Source organism: Ursus arctos, unplaced genomic scaffold, assembly GCF_023065955.2.
Source record: "Ursus arctos isolate Adak ecotype North America unplaced genomic scaffold, UrsArc2.0 scaffold_29, whole genome shotgun sequence".
In the NCBI taxonomy this organism is placed as follows: domain Eukaryota; kingdom Metazoa; phylum Chordata; class Mammalia; order Carnivora; family Ursidae; genus Ursus; species Ursus arctos.
This window is the reverse complement of record NW_026622974.1, coordinates 16,571,689-16,586,612: the sequence shown is the minus strand read 5'-3', so window position 1 is coordinate 16,586,612 and position 14,924 is coordinate 16,571,689. Positions and strand designations below refer to the sequence as shown.

At 39.7% G+C, this 14,924-nt stretch overlaps 1 protein-coding gene across 13 annotated transcripts in view; it reads left to right on the top strand.

Moving 5' to 3' along the window:
• LOC113261161 (dystonin) overlaps positions 1-14,924 on the top strand; it is a 453,463-nt gene that overhangs the window by 24,603 nt on the left and 413,936 nt on the right. The gene's annotated exons all lie outside the window — the stretch shown is intronic.

The window sequence follows — 14,924 nt, the reverse complement described above, 5'->3', positions numbered from 1 at the left end:
TTAATAAAGTTTTTGCCTAGTTAAAAAAAAAGAAAAAAATTCAAAGAAAAGAAAATACATTTACAGTACTGTATTCATCAAAAAAATCCATATGACCTGTCAGAATGGCTAAAATCAACAACACAAGAAAACAGGTGTTGGCGAGGATGTGGAGAAAGGGGAACCCTCTTGCAATGTTGGTAGGAATGCAAATTGGTGCAGCCACTCTGGAAAACAGTATGGACGTTCCTCAATAAATAATAGAACTACCCCACGATCCAGCAGTTGCAGTACTAGGTGTTTATCCAAAGAATACAAAAACACTAATTCAAAGGGATACATGCATCCCAATGTTTATAGTAGCATTATCTACAATAGCCAAACCATGCAGAGAGCCCATGTCCATCAATTGATGGATGGATACAGAAGATGTGGTATCTACATACACAATGGAATATTACTTAGTCATAAAAAAGAATGAAATCTTGCCATTTACAACAACATATATGGAGCTACTAGAGCGTTTATGCTAACCAAAATAAGTCAGTCAGGGAAAGACAAATACCATATGATTTCAATCATATATGGAATTTAAGAAACAAAAAAACAAGCGAAGGGGGAAAAAAGGGAGAAGGAAGCAAATCAAGAAACACACTCTTGGGGCACCTGGGTGGCTCATTTGGTTAAGCATCCAGCTCTTGATTTGGGCTCAGGTCATGATCTCTGGGTCGTGAGACTGAGCCCCTCGCTGGGCTCCATGCTGGGTGCGGAGCCTGCTTAAGATTCTCTCTCTCCCTCTGCCCCTTTACCCCCTCCCTCTCTAAAAACAAACAAACGAACAAACAAACAAAACAAAACAAAACAAAACCAGACTCTTAACTATAGAGACAAACTGACAGTTACTAGAGGGGAAGTGGGGGGGGGGTTAAATAGGTGATGGGGATTAAGGAGTGCACTTATTGTGATGAGCACTGGGTGTTGTGTGGAAGTGTTGAATCACTATATTGTATACCTGAAACTAATATTACACTGTATGTTAACTAACTGGAATTTAAATAAGAACTTAAAAAAAAAATCTTTGTGGGGTGCCTGGATGGCTCAGTCGATTAAGCGTCTGTCTTTGGCTCAGGTCATGATCTCAGGGTCCAGGGATTGAGTCCCTCGTGGGGCTCTCTGCTCAGCGGGGAGTCTGCTTCTCTTTCTCTCCCCCCCCCTGCTAGTGTGCATTCCCTATCTCAAATAAATAAATAAAATCTAAAAAAAAAAAATTTGTGGAAGTGGACCTATGCAGTTCAAACCTGTGTGGTTTAAGGTTCAGCTGCAGTTTCTATCTTTTCTCCATAGTCTTGTGTGGGATGTGGCAAGAATGGGTACTTGCTCACCATTTGTTGAATATTTGATGTTTGGTAAATATTTGATGAATGGATGAATGGGCTTAAGTGGGTAAAATAATTGGAGTCAGTAGGGCACATTTAAGAAAACGGAGAGTAGTTGAAATTTGGTTCTGTTTTCCCTCTTCCCTCTTTTCCATTCTTCTGCTCCTCTACGTGCCCAGCTGCTCTCAGGCCGGTTTCTTGGCTTCCCAGAACACTTTCTTTAGCGGATTTTCTGGGCTTGCCCTACCCTTAAATTCCCCTCAGCTTCTAAAATCCCTTTTGCCCTTCTTCCACAAACTTCTACCCTCATCTCCCATCAGGATGTCATTTCCATACTGAAGAATGCAGCTAGATTTAATTAGACGATAATCACTTCAACTTAATTCATTCCAGGTTGTAAAAGACTGACAAGGAGGCAGCAGGAAGTGTCTGAAATTTGAATTCCACAATTGAAGGGCTTGCTTTGCCTGTGCAATTTCTGACTGTGTGTATAACCTTCCCTTTCATGTAGTATATTAATGCCATCGCTAAACAGGTTTTCATGCCAGGATTTTAGATTATGTCATTCAATCAGGACAAAGGAATATTTTGAGAGCTGCCTGCTTGTAACCAGTTTCAGCAACATTACTGTCCTTGCTCAGCGGCATTTGCAATTATTTGGATATTTTATTGCCTTTCTTGTATCTTTTTTGTAGAAATGAACGAACATTGGGACAATGACTACTAATGATGTTGATAAGGAAATCAGGTCTCATACAGCTAATGAACTTCAGGCAAAGATAGGCAAGAATCGATTCTAACCCTCAAATGGATGCTCACTGATCTTAAGCCCACCTGTAGTCTTTTATTACATATGTTAAGAAAGCAAAATCAAGGAACATGTATGGAAGTCTGGAACTCTGTCCTTTGAGACTCTGTACAAAACGGGAGCTGTAATTAAGGATTTTTAAAATTTATTTTTAATTAGGGTTTTTTTTTTTTTTTATCTTATATTTTGGTTTCTGGGCCTGAAACCTAAGTCTCTCATGTGACTTCTGCACATTTTATTACTTTTGTGCTTTCATGAAAACATTTGGTACAGAGGAGGGGCTATCTGTAAAAGGCAAGGAAGATATGCCTGGGTTTCCTCCAAGCTGTCCCCTCATTGTTGTTAACCGTTGCTTTAAATCCTTCTAGCAGCTGGAATCTAGTACCTTTGCTGCAACTGCTTTAGTAGATCCCAGAGTCAGGGCCCTGCAAAACCAGGCTACGGCATAGGCCCCTGGGCTGGGTATTGAGATTTACGAGATGGGGCCAGAGACCCCATCACCACTTTTCTTACCTGTTTTCCTCATCCATGCAGGAAGCACCAGAGCCTGGAGAGCCCCTTACTCTGGGCCATGGATTCTGAAGGGCTTAGACTTACTAGAGGAGTGGACCTAACTGACTGAGAGAGGCCCTTCTGTTCAGAGGCTTAAATGGAATAAAATCAAGTTGAATAAGACCTACCCTTACCTTTGTGTAACTCTCTCTTTCCTTTATCTTACAGTGATGTATGATCTGAGAAGAAATCCGTCATTCATTGAGTTAGTGTTGATGTTTCCTTTTTTTTTTTTTCTCTTCTTTGGCTATACCTGCATTTTCCTGAGAGTTACTATACTTGTGCATAGAATCAAAGGGTCAACTGGGTTTGTTATTACTTGTTTGTTTTATTTGGCTCTACACGTGAGATTTTAGTAATGGGATTGGACGAGTGGAAAAAAGTAACAGGAAAAACTTTTTATATGCTGGTATTTCTTCTCTGTAGAAATTAAAGATTTAGTTAGGCAATATTTGCTGTTATTGTCTATTTATTTTAATTTTAGTTTAGTTTTTGCATAGGTAAAACATTCACATGATTCAGAACTTAAGACCTATAAAAATGAGAAATTAAAACCTGTAAAAAGTGAGAATTCTTTATGCCATTCTTATGCCTCATATTTAAGGAAATCCTACATAACATAACCACTGTTCTTAGTTTCTTGTGAATCCTTTCATTATTATTTTTTCTTTTTACAAGGAAATAAAAATATATTTTATATTTCTTCTTTATATATATAGTATATATATAGTAATATACTATATATACTGTTCTGCATCTTATTTCGTTCACTTAATGTACCTTGGAGAGCTTTCTATAGAGAGTGCTTTACTTCTTTTTATAGGTGCCTAGTATCCCGTTGGATAAAAAATATAATTTAGCTAACTACCTGCATTTGGTGGCATTTGAGAATTTTCTAGTATTTTATTACAAACAATGCTTAAATGTAAAACCGTAGTCATTTCACATGTGAGCAAATGTTATCTGTACAATGAACTCCCAAAAAAAGAATTATGGGGTCAAAGATTTATGTATTTCAGTTTTGATAAATAGTATCATGTGGCCCTCCATAATGGTCTGTTTTAATTACTGAGGCTTCGTGATATGTCTTCTCTTATTGGGATGCTCTTTTGCTTGGCAATTATTATTTTTTCATCTTTTATATGAATATTAGAATCAGGCTACCTAACTCTAATTTAAAATTAGTAGTTTTTTGGAGTTAAATATGAATTTTGTTAAAGGAGAACTGAATCTTTATGATTTTGAGTTTTCCTATCAATAATTGGTATGCTTTTCTATTTTAAGCTCTTCTTTTCTGGAAGAGTCTTTTTCATGTATTTCTTCCACATCTCTTGCTAAGATTATTTCTAGATTTTATCTTTTTGGTTGTGATTAAAAGTGGGTCTTTTTTCATTATATTTTCTGTTTGTAGTTTCTGTATATGGAAACTATTGGTTTTGTTATCTTAACCTTGTAATCTGCTAACTTACTTATTTTAATGTTTGTAGTACTTTACAGTGTAATCATTAGGTTTTCCAGGTACACAAGCATCATCTGGGGGCACCTGGCTGAATCAGTTGGTGGAGCATATGACTCTTGATCTTGGGGCAGTAAGTAGGAGCCCCACTTAGGTTTAGAGATTACTTACAGATAAAATCTTAAAACCGCAAACATACCATCTGCAAGTAGAGATTATTGTACATCTTCCTTTCCTGTTGTACATTTTTTATTTCTTTCACTTGTATGTTTGTATTGGCTAGGACATCCAGCAAAATGTTCAATAGTAGTAATAAGAGTAGGTATCCTTTTCCCGTGCCTGACTTTACTGAGAATGTCTTTGGTATTTCCCTGGTAAGCATCAGCTTGGTTTTAGGTTGACATAAAAATATTTTATTATGTTTCAGAACTCTCCATCTATGCTGGTTATTTATTTATTTAAAGATTTTATTTATTTATTTGAGAGAGAGAGAGAGTGAGAGAGAGCACAAGTGGGGTGAAGGGCAGAGGGGGAAGCTGACTCCCTGCTCAGCAGGGAGCCTGATGCAGGACTCCATCCTGAGATCTCTGGATCATAACCTGAGCCAAAGGCAGTCGCTTAACCAGCTGAGCCACCCAGGCGCCCACTGTTTGGTTGGTTGGTTGGTTGGTTGGTTATTTATTTATTTATTTATTTATTTATTTATTTTTTTACTGTTCTCTCAGCTTCACCTTGCCCTTACATATGATAGCCTCTGGAATCAGGCCTGGGACTCTGCAGACCGTGTCTCCCAGATGCCTTTGACAGTGGCTTCCTGTTGGGATCTGTCACTAGGGGGCACTAGAGGGAGTCTGAAAAGTGGGAGGAGGGACAGGCACTTCCTGTCTCTTGCTGTTTCAGTCAGAGGTGCCCCAGTAAAGGTATCTTAACTCAGCCTCCAGTTTTTCTCTAGAATGTCAGAACCAGCCTCATCACATCCCTTCATAGGTACCTGCAGAAGCCAGGCAGTGGGCCCTCAGCAGAGGTGTGAGCCCCAACCCAGAGGCACTTTCCTCCCTTCAGCTCCTGAGGAGCTAACAGCACCCGAGCAGTGTGTTTTGTGGGGCCTCTCCTTTGAGCTACCACGTTCTCGTAGCCCCAGTTTATAGCCCCTAACCTCTTCCAGCCCCCAGTCCCAGTTTATAGGTGGTAGCTGCATTTATTATCTCGAGGTTACCTCAGTGTCCTCTTTTTGCTGTTCCAGCCCTGTGACAGCTGTTTTACCAATTCCCTTTATTGAATCCTTTCTGCGGAACATTCTGATGAGCTGATGAGCTTTCTGCTTTCCTGAAAAGACTCGGTCTATGACTCATCTATTCTTATATTATTGAATGTTTTGGTCCAAATTATTTTCTGAAATTTTCCCGCAAAGCTTTTTCTGTGCTAATGGGGATGATTGTGTGGGTTTTCTTTTTCGACCTATGAAATACAATAATGGATTTTTCTAACACTGGACTCTGCTTGAATTTCTGCAATAAATCCCCCTTCGGGGTGCCTGGGTGGCTCAGTCGGTTAAGCGTCTGCCTTCGGCTCAGGTCATGATCCGGGGACTTGGGATTGAGCCTCGCGTGGGAGGGATTGAGCGCCCCTGCTTAGCAGGGAGCCTGTTTCTCCCTCTCCTCCCCACTCATGCTCTCTGTCGCTATCTCTGTCTCTCTTTCTCAAATAAATAAATAAATAAATAAAGTCTTAAAAAAAAAAATCCCCGTTCATCATGTGTTCTTTTAATGGGCTGCAGATTCTATTTGCTGATATTTTCATTATGATTTTCACATTAATCTTTATACATGAGATTGGTCTGAAGTTTTCTCTTTTGGGATAATCTGTGTCAGGGTTCTGTTTCAGTGCTGTTATTTGCTTCATAACATTTTTGGGTTTCCCATGTTTTTCCTAAACTCTGGAACAGTTCAAATAGCGTTTTACATCAGTCTTTCCAGGTTTCTCTTGTTGTTTTATCTACTTTTTGCTTCTTAAAGTTTGGTGGCATCCCCTTATGAGATTTTCTGGGTCTGGTGCTAGTTTGGTATCATATCGTAGGAGATTATTTTATTAAATGAATCCAGAAGGACTCAAAAAATGTTTGATGCTGCCTTAGGTGGGCTAGTTGAGAAAAGCTGGTCCAAACCAAACTGAAATAGGCAGTGTATCTCTGGTGCCTTTTAATCTCATAATTATCTTACTTAGGTCTTTAAGTAATTCTCCCTCTTACCTGCTCATCTTTTCCATCCTATTCTGATGCCAGTCCCTGCTGATATTACCTACTCCGAATTGATACAGTTTTGGATGTATGACCTTGCATGTATCACATATTTGCATTTTAATAGTGGAATTGTGAATATGGTCATGACAGGATCTTGGGTCCTGGTACTTTATGTTTTGTGTCCCCTGTGTTTCTGTTCTCCAAGTACACTTACATCTGAGGTGAGGCATAACTGTACTAGGTTGAGGAGAGTGTATCCTTCCACTGACTCAAACAGATTTAATAAGCTTTCCACTCAATGAAACTGAGGGGGTCTCCTGCCCTCTTTTAAAAACCACCCCAAAACATTAGGGTAGCCAACTACCTTGGAGGAAGTAAAGGAAAACTGGAAGAATGCCTCGTTCAAATTTCTGATCTCATCTCTAGCCTCCTAGCTCATCAGTTATTTTCAGTGCTTTTATGCATCCTCCTCTTTCTGACCAGTGGGCCTTCTCTTGCCCTTGACCTTGTTGAACCCTCACTCATTCTTGAAACTGTAACCCTGGCTTTTCTTACAGTGGAGCTCCCCTCCCACTGCCATGACCAGACCTCCTCCTCCATGATGTCTCCTGAACATACTTCTTCATGTTCCCTTCATTGCATCACTTGCTTTTAAGTCTGTTTTGTTCCTGAGGGTGCATTGTGTCTTTATTTTTGTTTTCAGTGCTTAGTACAGTGCTGCACACGTAGGAGGCCTCAAAAAATATTGGTTGAATTGTTGAATAAATAAAACCCAAGTAAAAGTGGAGAAAAAGAAAGATGAATGACAAATGGCTAAATGGACTCTAAAGGGACGTCAGTACCTTGTGCCAAATGCTAAAAGGTGGCTTTTGAATAATCCACTTATACTGTATGAAAGTAAACATACTGTTTTCATTCAGAGTGAATTTAATTTATATTTGATTTATGTTTACAGTGCAGATGCTTTTCTGACAACACACCTTTCTCAATCTGCTTACTCAGAAGATGTATATCAGAATAAATCAGAAAGACAGTTTTCAAGGCTATGAACGTCTGAAATTCTCTGGTAGCTTTATAATAATCCACCTTTGTATCAGGACGCTTGTGTTTGTTTTTCCTGCATCAGGAACTTTTGTCCTGCTTCAGGAAATGATGAGAGTAGAGATAAGACAATGAATGGGAATAATAAGAGATGCTAAAAATACCTCCGTAAGGAGAGGAGATGACCTGAAAGCAGAGGATTAAGTTGAGGGGTTTGAGGGAAATTAAAGCTCTTTCCATGGTGCCTCCACCTGGAAAGTATAAATATAGAGCACGGGGTTATGTTTAGCTTGAATGTTTTCCCATCTTGAGCTGCTAGAAAAATTTTAATTGGCAATCTGTGTTTGGATGACAACGGGAGGATTTAGAATTCTTTGGACTCACTTCAGCCACAGAAGTTATTCAGGCGCATGGAAATATTGTTATCCTCATCTTACTGGCCCACTGATGCTACCTGCCCAAAGTACACCTCCATGCATTAATGTGTTCGTGTACTCTTTATTCTGTACTCTCTAGGTGGAGAGCAGGTTTTAGTTTTCTCTTTCTTCTCAGTGTACTAAGTTATGTTTAGTTGTGCTGAATTGTGCAGGGACAGTGGGACAGTTTTGGAGAAAAATTATGTATATATCTATGCTTATTATTGAATTGCATTAATAGTTAAAATTAATCATTTTAAAGAGTTTGACATTTCTCCAAAATAAGGAAAAATTGTTTGACATTGACAGTATAAATTTGCTGATTTTATAACCTTACCTTCCTCAGAAGTGTTATTCCTTCTGGTAAGACAATTTGGTTTTATCAACTATGGTATAAGCAGTCTGATCCTTCCCTGTAAATCAGTATGAGTGCCTTCATTCCTATTCCACAGAGTTAGTTTCTGTCTCCCTTTAGGGAGTGGGGAATGTGGGTGGAGGATAGAAACTGAGGGGAATCTATCTTATGGTTTCAGCAGCTGGAGGGTCCTTCCTGGGGAGATGTGCCTCCTTTCCAAAAGGTACACAATGTGGAAACCATTGTTGCCACTTTTACTTAAAATAAACGCACACCGGATCCCAGTAGAAGTTCTAGCAATGTAGGGTTTAGCTGAATGCCCCCAAACTCTGGGGGGGCCAGGATTCTGCCAAGGGTCAGGCCAGACCTCTTGGCCCAGGCCTTTCTATCTCTTTTCTTCTTTATCTCTTTTTTTTCTTGGTCTCTCTACATCCTAAGGAGAGGAGTTTTCTCCTCTTGTTTCTCTGTCCTAGATTTTGCACCCCACCCCTTCCCAGCCCCCACCACTAGGCATCCTGTGAAGGTCAGTGCCTTTCTCTTTTTCTGCCATCTCTGAGAAGGGTAGGATGAACTTCGACTTGTGACTGTTGGGTTTGCCAGTCTCTTCAGAGTTTAGATGAGAAAGTAACACTCTTCCTATTAAATGCTATTTTGGCTATATATTTTTTTATGACCTGTTGGCCCAGCATTACTATGCCAAGACAGCTTTTTAAATTAGCCAAGCATTACGGTGCCCAAATCAATGCTCCTTAACCCCTATGTAAAAAGGCAGACACAAATATGTTAGTCAATTCAATCAAAGTTTCGCCTGAAATGGAATGTTGTAATCCATACCTTATTCTACCTCATAAAATGAAATAAACAGTTTTTTTTTTTTTTTTTTTAAAGCAAGCATTTGTACTTTGGATTTTTCTTTAAACTTAAATGACTGCATATAGAACTTGGTAGCTCCCTTGCGTATGTTTCCTACAATGCTCCTGGAAATGTAGTTTTTACTCCTTTGTTGGAGGTGTTCTAACCACAAAAGGGGTAAGCAGAATCAAGTCCCTTTCCATCATGCAAGAACATAGACTCTCCTGTTAGCTTAGCATTTTATTAAACATTTTTTAATACTATGAATGAGAAATAATTTAGGAACATTTTAAGGTACATAAGGCAAAATGGGAGATCTTTCTTGTACTGTGGAAGTAGCTTCTACTTATGGTTAAATTAAAATAAGAGACATGTTTAAAAACTAGAAAAGATGATTTTGTACATTCAGTGCTAAAAATGTCTAACTCTCTAGATATGTTTCATTTCTTGCTTTCATCAAATTTCTTCCACCATAAAAGGATATTAGTAGAAACCTAAGATGACCAAAGCTGAGATGAAATAATATAAATTATGTGAGTCATCCTCTCAGATTTTCTTGTTTAAGCATGTTGACCTTAGAAAAAAGAGCCAGCTATTTTACCAGCAAAATAAGCTTATTTGGGAATAGCAGAGAATGGCAATTCAGGACAAACAAACCATAACAAGTCTGAAGAACAGGAGAGAGGGGCTTGCTTTTAGAGAGGAAGGGAGGAAGCTGAAGGGGCTATTATGGCTTCTCACTGGCTGACTGTGGCAGTTTCTCATTGGCTGGTCTGTTGCTGGGCAAGGAGTTTTTCCTTCTTCCTGCTTGGATTGGTTAAGTAAGGGGTGTGTGAGGTATGCTTCTTAAGGTGCGTGGTAGTATACAAGAACTCTCAGGGGTTCTCGACTCCTTTTTAATGAGGTTTCCTTTATTTATTTTCACATTTCCCCCTTTGATCAAGATCTTTGCTTGAAAGCATTGCTAATCAAGACTTAGGATTTTTTTATTTAGTGGTTTCATACACTAAAGTGATTTCATCCCTTAGTGCCAGGAAGGACCTTTCTTGATTATCATGTCTCAGTTGGAGGGAAAGTGTGCAGGTTGAAACCATTGAGGTCACATCTGAGTAACAAGGAAGGGTAGAAGGGAGAATTCTCAGGCTTTTTTTTTTCTTTAAAGATTTTATTTATTTGACACAGAGAGAGGTAGCGAGAGAGGGAACACAAGCAGGGGGAGTGGGAGAGGGAGAAGTAGGCCTCCCGCCAAGCAGGGAGCTTGATGCAGGGCTCGATCCCAGAATGCTGGGATCATGCCCTGAGCCGAAGGCAGACGTTTAACGACTGAGCCACCCAGGCGCCCCTCAGGCATTTTCCATGTGAGGTTTGTATCTTAAGCATTGGAGATCATCTTGAAGCGCTAAGCTAACATCACCCTGTTGGGCATGTCATTGCTACAAAAGCTTGACAGGCAACAGGTATAAAGCTTAAAAATGAAAATACAGAACAAGATGAGGAGCAGACATTCTGCATGGAACCATCCCAGCTTAAAGGAGTCTTTTCTGAAAGTCTTGCAAAGAGGAGTTAGCTTGTTTACATTTGCCTTAGATGTAGGGGAATAGATTGAAGACCAAGAGATCTCCAACATCATGAACAGATCAGAGTTCCCGGTGGCAGATCCAACAGTCAGAAAGGTTTCCCTGTTTTGTGATAGATTGCAGTGAGAGAGGGAAGAATACAGTGAGATGCAATAGTGAGAAAAAAGTATACAGGCTTGGTCCAGTCATCTTGGGAAAGTGTTCTCATTCCCTTTGGCTGTCATTGGCTTCAGTTCCTGGAAATCTTTATTTTCAGGTCACCAGTTGGTGTGCAGGTTCAGTCAGGGTTTGGCACTTTCTTTAGATGCAACATAGGCATCCAAGAGTCTTTCCTTGGGGCTTGGCGGCACAAGGGTTGGTTCCTTTCCAATGTGGTTGAAAAGAGTCTTTGTGGGGTATCTTTTTCAATAGATGAAATCTCTAGGCTGCAATCTGTGATGTTTAAGGTCTTCATTTCCTGGAAACATGCTTTGGAGAGATTGTTCTACTAAAGCATGGTTGGTCTCAATAGAAACAAATAGGCCTTTACAATATTCAAGTATATTCTCCTTAACCAGCTATGGATTGAAAGAAACATGACCCAAGTGCATTAGGTATCCTGTTACTATCTCAAAAGGTGAGAGTTTATGTGTTCCAAAAAGGGTAGACCTGAGATTCAGAAGGACTAATGGCAGTGCTTTTGGCTAGCATATAGATTTTGCCAGTTGAATCTTAATAATGTGTTCTACTAACCCTGAGGATTGTGGGTGAAGGTAAGACTGGCCAAAGAGCGCAGGCTTGTCAAAGCACTTGACTGGTGAAATGAATCCCCTGGTTATGAAGTTTTAGGGGTGTTCCCCAGGTAGGAATGATATTTTATAACATACAAACCATTGCCAAGACACGTTTATATCCATGTGAAGAGGAAGCTGTATAAAATCCATCAGCTAAACCTCAAATGGTTTATTGGGCAGTTTAAAGTGTGCAGGAGCAGTGAAGAGAGGTTTTCTTGAATTGTATTTTGGGCAGGTGGGGCAAGCAGAGTCAGCACTCTTTGTGGCCTTATATTTCCCCAGCAGTATTAATTCGTGAAGATGATCATTTTATCAGTAGACCAGTGATCAATGATGTTCAGTAGTTAGTAATGGAAATTTTAGAGTTTCTGATGGGCCTGGATTATTATTTGGCCCTAGCCAGAGTTTTCTTTTTTTATCAAACCAAGAGTTATTAGATTTCCAATGTTGTTTTTCCTTCTCTGGGCTGATTTTTGGACATCTTAGTCAATTCTTCTAGAGTATCATTTGTGAGAGCATCCCCTAAGACCAGGACAGAGATTTGGTCATTGATTCCTTTGAGAATAGTGTTGTTTGTGGAAATATCTATGAGGTGGTTTCCTTTAGCCTCCAAAGAACTGAGTTTGGAATGCCCAGGGACCTTGATAATGCTAATAATTCCTAGACATAAGGCCATTTTGAATTTTGTACCATTGGAAGTGAGGAGCCTCACTGTCTCCATAGTATTCCAAAGTCCTGAGCTACTCTAAAGGCATACCTACTTCAAAAGGAATTGCAGTAGTATACCCAGCATAATATTTACCATTTTTATCTTTTAAATAAGAACTCTTGGTGAGCCTCGAAAAGTCAGCATTATCAGGAGGTGATCTGTCACAGAGTCAGGCAGTCATGAGGAGTATTATCAGCAAAAGAGGGAAGAAGGGTGACAGAATTTTCAGGAGGGAAAAGAAGAGGTTGATGTCCAAGGGTAGGGGGATTTATCATGCTCTCCTTTAGGGCTTTATGGGCTAAGTCATCCTGGTCTTCCTGAATAATAGGGTCGGGTTTGTTTTTTTCTTCATTTTGGGTTTTGGGAAGTTCATGATGCCATGATCTATGTGTAGACCTTGTTCTGAGATCACATGCCACAAATATTAAACCTGAGTTTGAGCAAAATGCAGTTTTTCATCGGAGACTTTGTGTCCCTTTAAGGTTAAAAGTTTTAGCAGGTAGATTCTGTCCTCTTGTGAAGAGGTCTCAGTGTTTAGGTCAGCCTTTAAATTTGGGAGAGATAGGAGGGACTTTTTTTTCCTGCCCCAAATAAAGGCAAAGAGATACTGACTGTCCTTATCCATGGGGATAGTAAAGGAGGTGCTACATAAATTAATCACAGTGAAAAATTTGATTTCGGTGGGGATGGAGGCTAACAGAGAATGGGGATTTGGAACAGCAGAGTGACAAGGGATATTAGCACAGAGGACAATGAGGCCTTGAGCCTTATCGTGGGCTTGATGCTTTATGGCTGATCCAATAGGGACAAATGGTTAATATCTTTAAAATTAGGTCAAGTGTTGTCAGGGATGTAACAAACAAAAGATGTTGAAGGGTCATTTGATTCAGCTGCTTGGTTATCTTGGTTGCTGTCAAATTCTAGAATTATTTCCCTCTTTCAGGAGGAAGAAATTCTGGCATGATATTTCTCTAAGAAATCTTGGCCCAATAAATTACCAGGGGCCGAGGAGCTAAGGACCGTTTTAGTACTTGGAGGCAGGGGCTATTTAATAACAGTGAGGTTGAGCACCTAGAGTGTAGCTCTGGTGTTGATAAGATTCATTCCCAATCTGGGGATGCCAGGCTGGCTCAGTTAGAGGAACATGTGACTCTTGATCTGGGGGTCATGAGTTCAAGCCCCATGCTGGGTGTAGAGATTACTTAAATAACTTAAATAAAATAAAATATTAAAAAAAAGATTCATTCTCAATTTGGAGAGTTGTTTCTCCAAGCTGAGGAAGAGGAAGGATTGGGAAAAGCCCTTGTAGTTGTTCGGCGTCCCATCATTGGAAAATCATTGAAAAGGCTGGATAGAGGGCTGAAGGCCCCTGTTGTGCTTGAGTTTTGTAACAATCCTTTTTCCAGTGTCCTGGCTTTTTGTAGTAATGACAAAGACCAGGAGGGGTTTGGTTTTATTTAAGGATCTGCATTCGTTAGAGCTGCAAATTATGGATTTTAGTGGTCTTCCTCTTAGTTGAATCATCTAGGGTATGGGTGAGCTGATTTGCTAAATTAACGAAAGCTGGAGTGAATGTGGTTTACTGTTCCATCCTGGTCCTTTTAACTATAGAGGGAAGGTCCTGGTTCAGCCTGTTTATGAACAGAATTGAAGGCTACCTGAGTGGATTCGACATCTATAGGAAGGCCAGAATTTTTCTTGAAAACAATTTCCTTAAAAACAACAGCTATAATAATAATAATAATGCAAGGGCTCATTAACTCTTATTCTAACGAACAGGTTTTGAGAAAGCCCTAGGGATTTCCGGGTGACGTTCCTTAGCGATTGCCAGAGCCTGATCATGTAACAAGGGAGGGGTTTGGGTTCCTATCTGCAGTTCTAGAGATTTTTCAGAATCATCCCAGTTAGCTTTATCCAGTGGTGGGCTGGCCCTTCACCAACGAACATGTGTCTTAGCAGAAATCTGAGAAACCTGGTTGTTAAGTTTGAACGACTGTATCAAATTCCTCACCAAATCTGTGGGGATCCTCAGTTACTTGGGGAAATCTTTCACTATGGCTCATAGTTTAGACTTAGTCCAGGGGACATCAGTTTCCTGTTCTTGAGTCAGCCTCTAATTATTGGAATAAGCTTTATTTAGTCTTGGGACATTACTATTTTAACTCACTGCCATAGTTTTGGTGGGATTTTATTTGGGATCTGTTTATTTATCTTCATGTGTTAGATCGGTCTATAGTTGCTTCTCTTCAATTTATCAAAGTTTATTTTTAGGCTGTGTTAGCATCTTAAAATGAATGAAGACATTTTTCATCTTCTTATATTTCTTGGAATACTTTGAGTAATAATTATCTGTTGTAAGCTTAGCTAGAACTTGATATACTCCTGGAAATGGGAGTGCTAACTGAATCAGTGCTCTTGGGATGTGTTTCCTGCCAGTGTAAGTTGGCAGTCATCTCCTGTGCTCTTCAGATTCTGTGGAATGAAGTATTTCTCGTAGCCATTCTTCTAGCTACAGCTCATCAAACTGTTGGTCAGTCCTTCCACCAAGGATACCCATAAAGTTGCAGTTAGTTTCAAATCTTTGTCCTCATGTTTCTTCAGTGGTTTCTTTGAGGTTGTCTTGAGCCATTGTAAAACTTAACATTTTGCCACTCAGTGTATCCTGCTTCCTTTGTTTCTCCTTGGCTTACAGGTCTAGAACTATTACTGGCACACTTTTTTATCTTCATTTGTGGGTCAAAAATTTTAGCCAAAGCTCTAATTAAAGACAGGCTAGAGTGAAGTAATCACT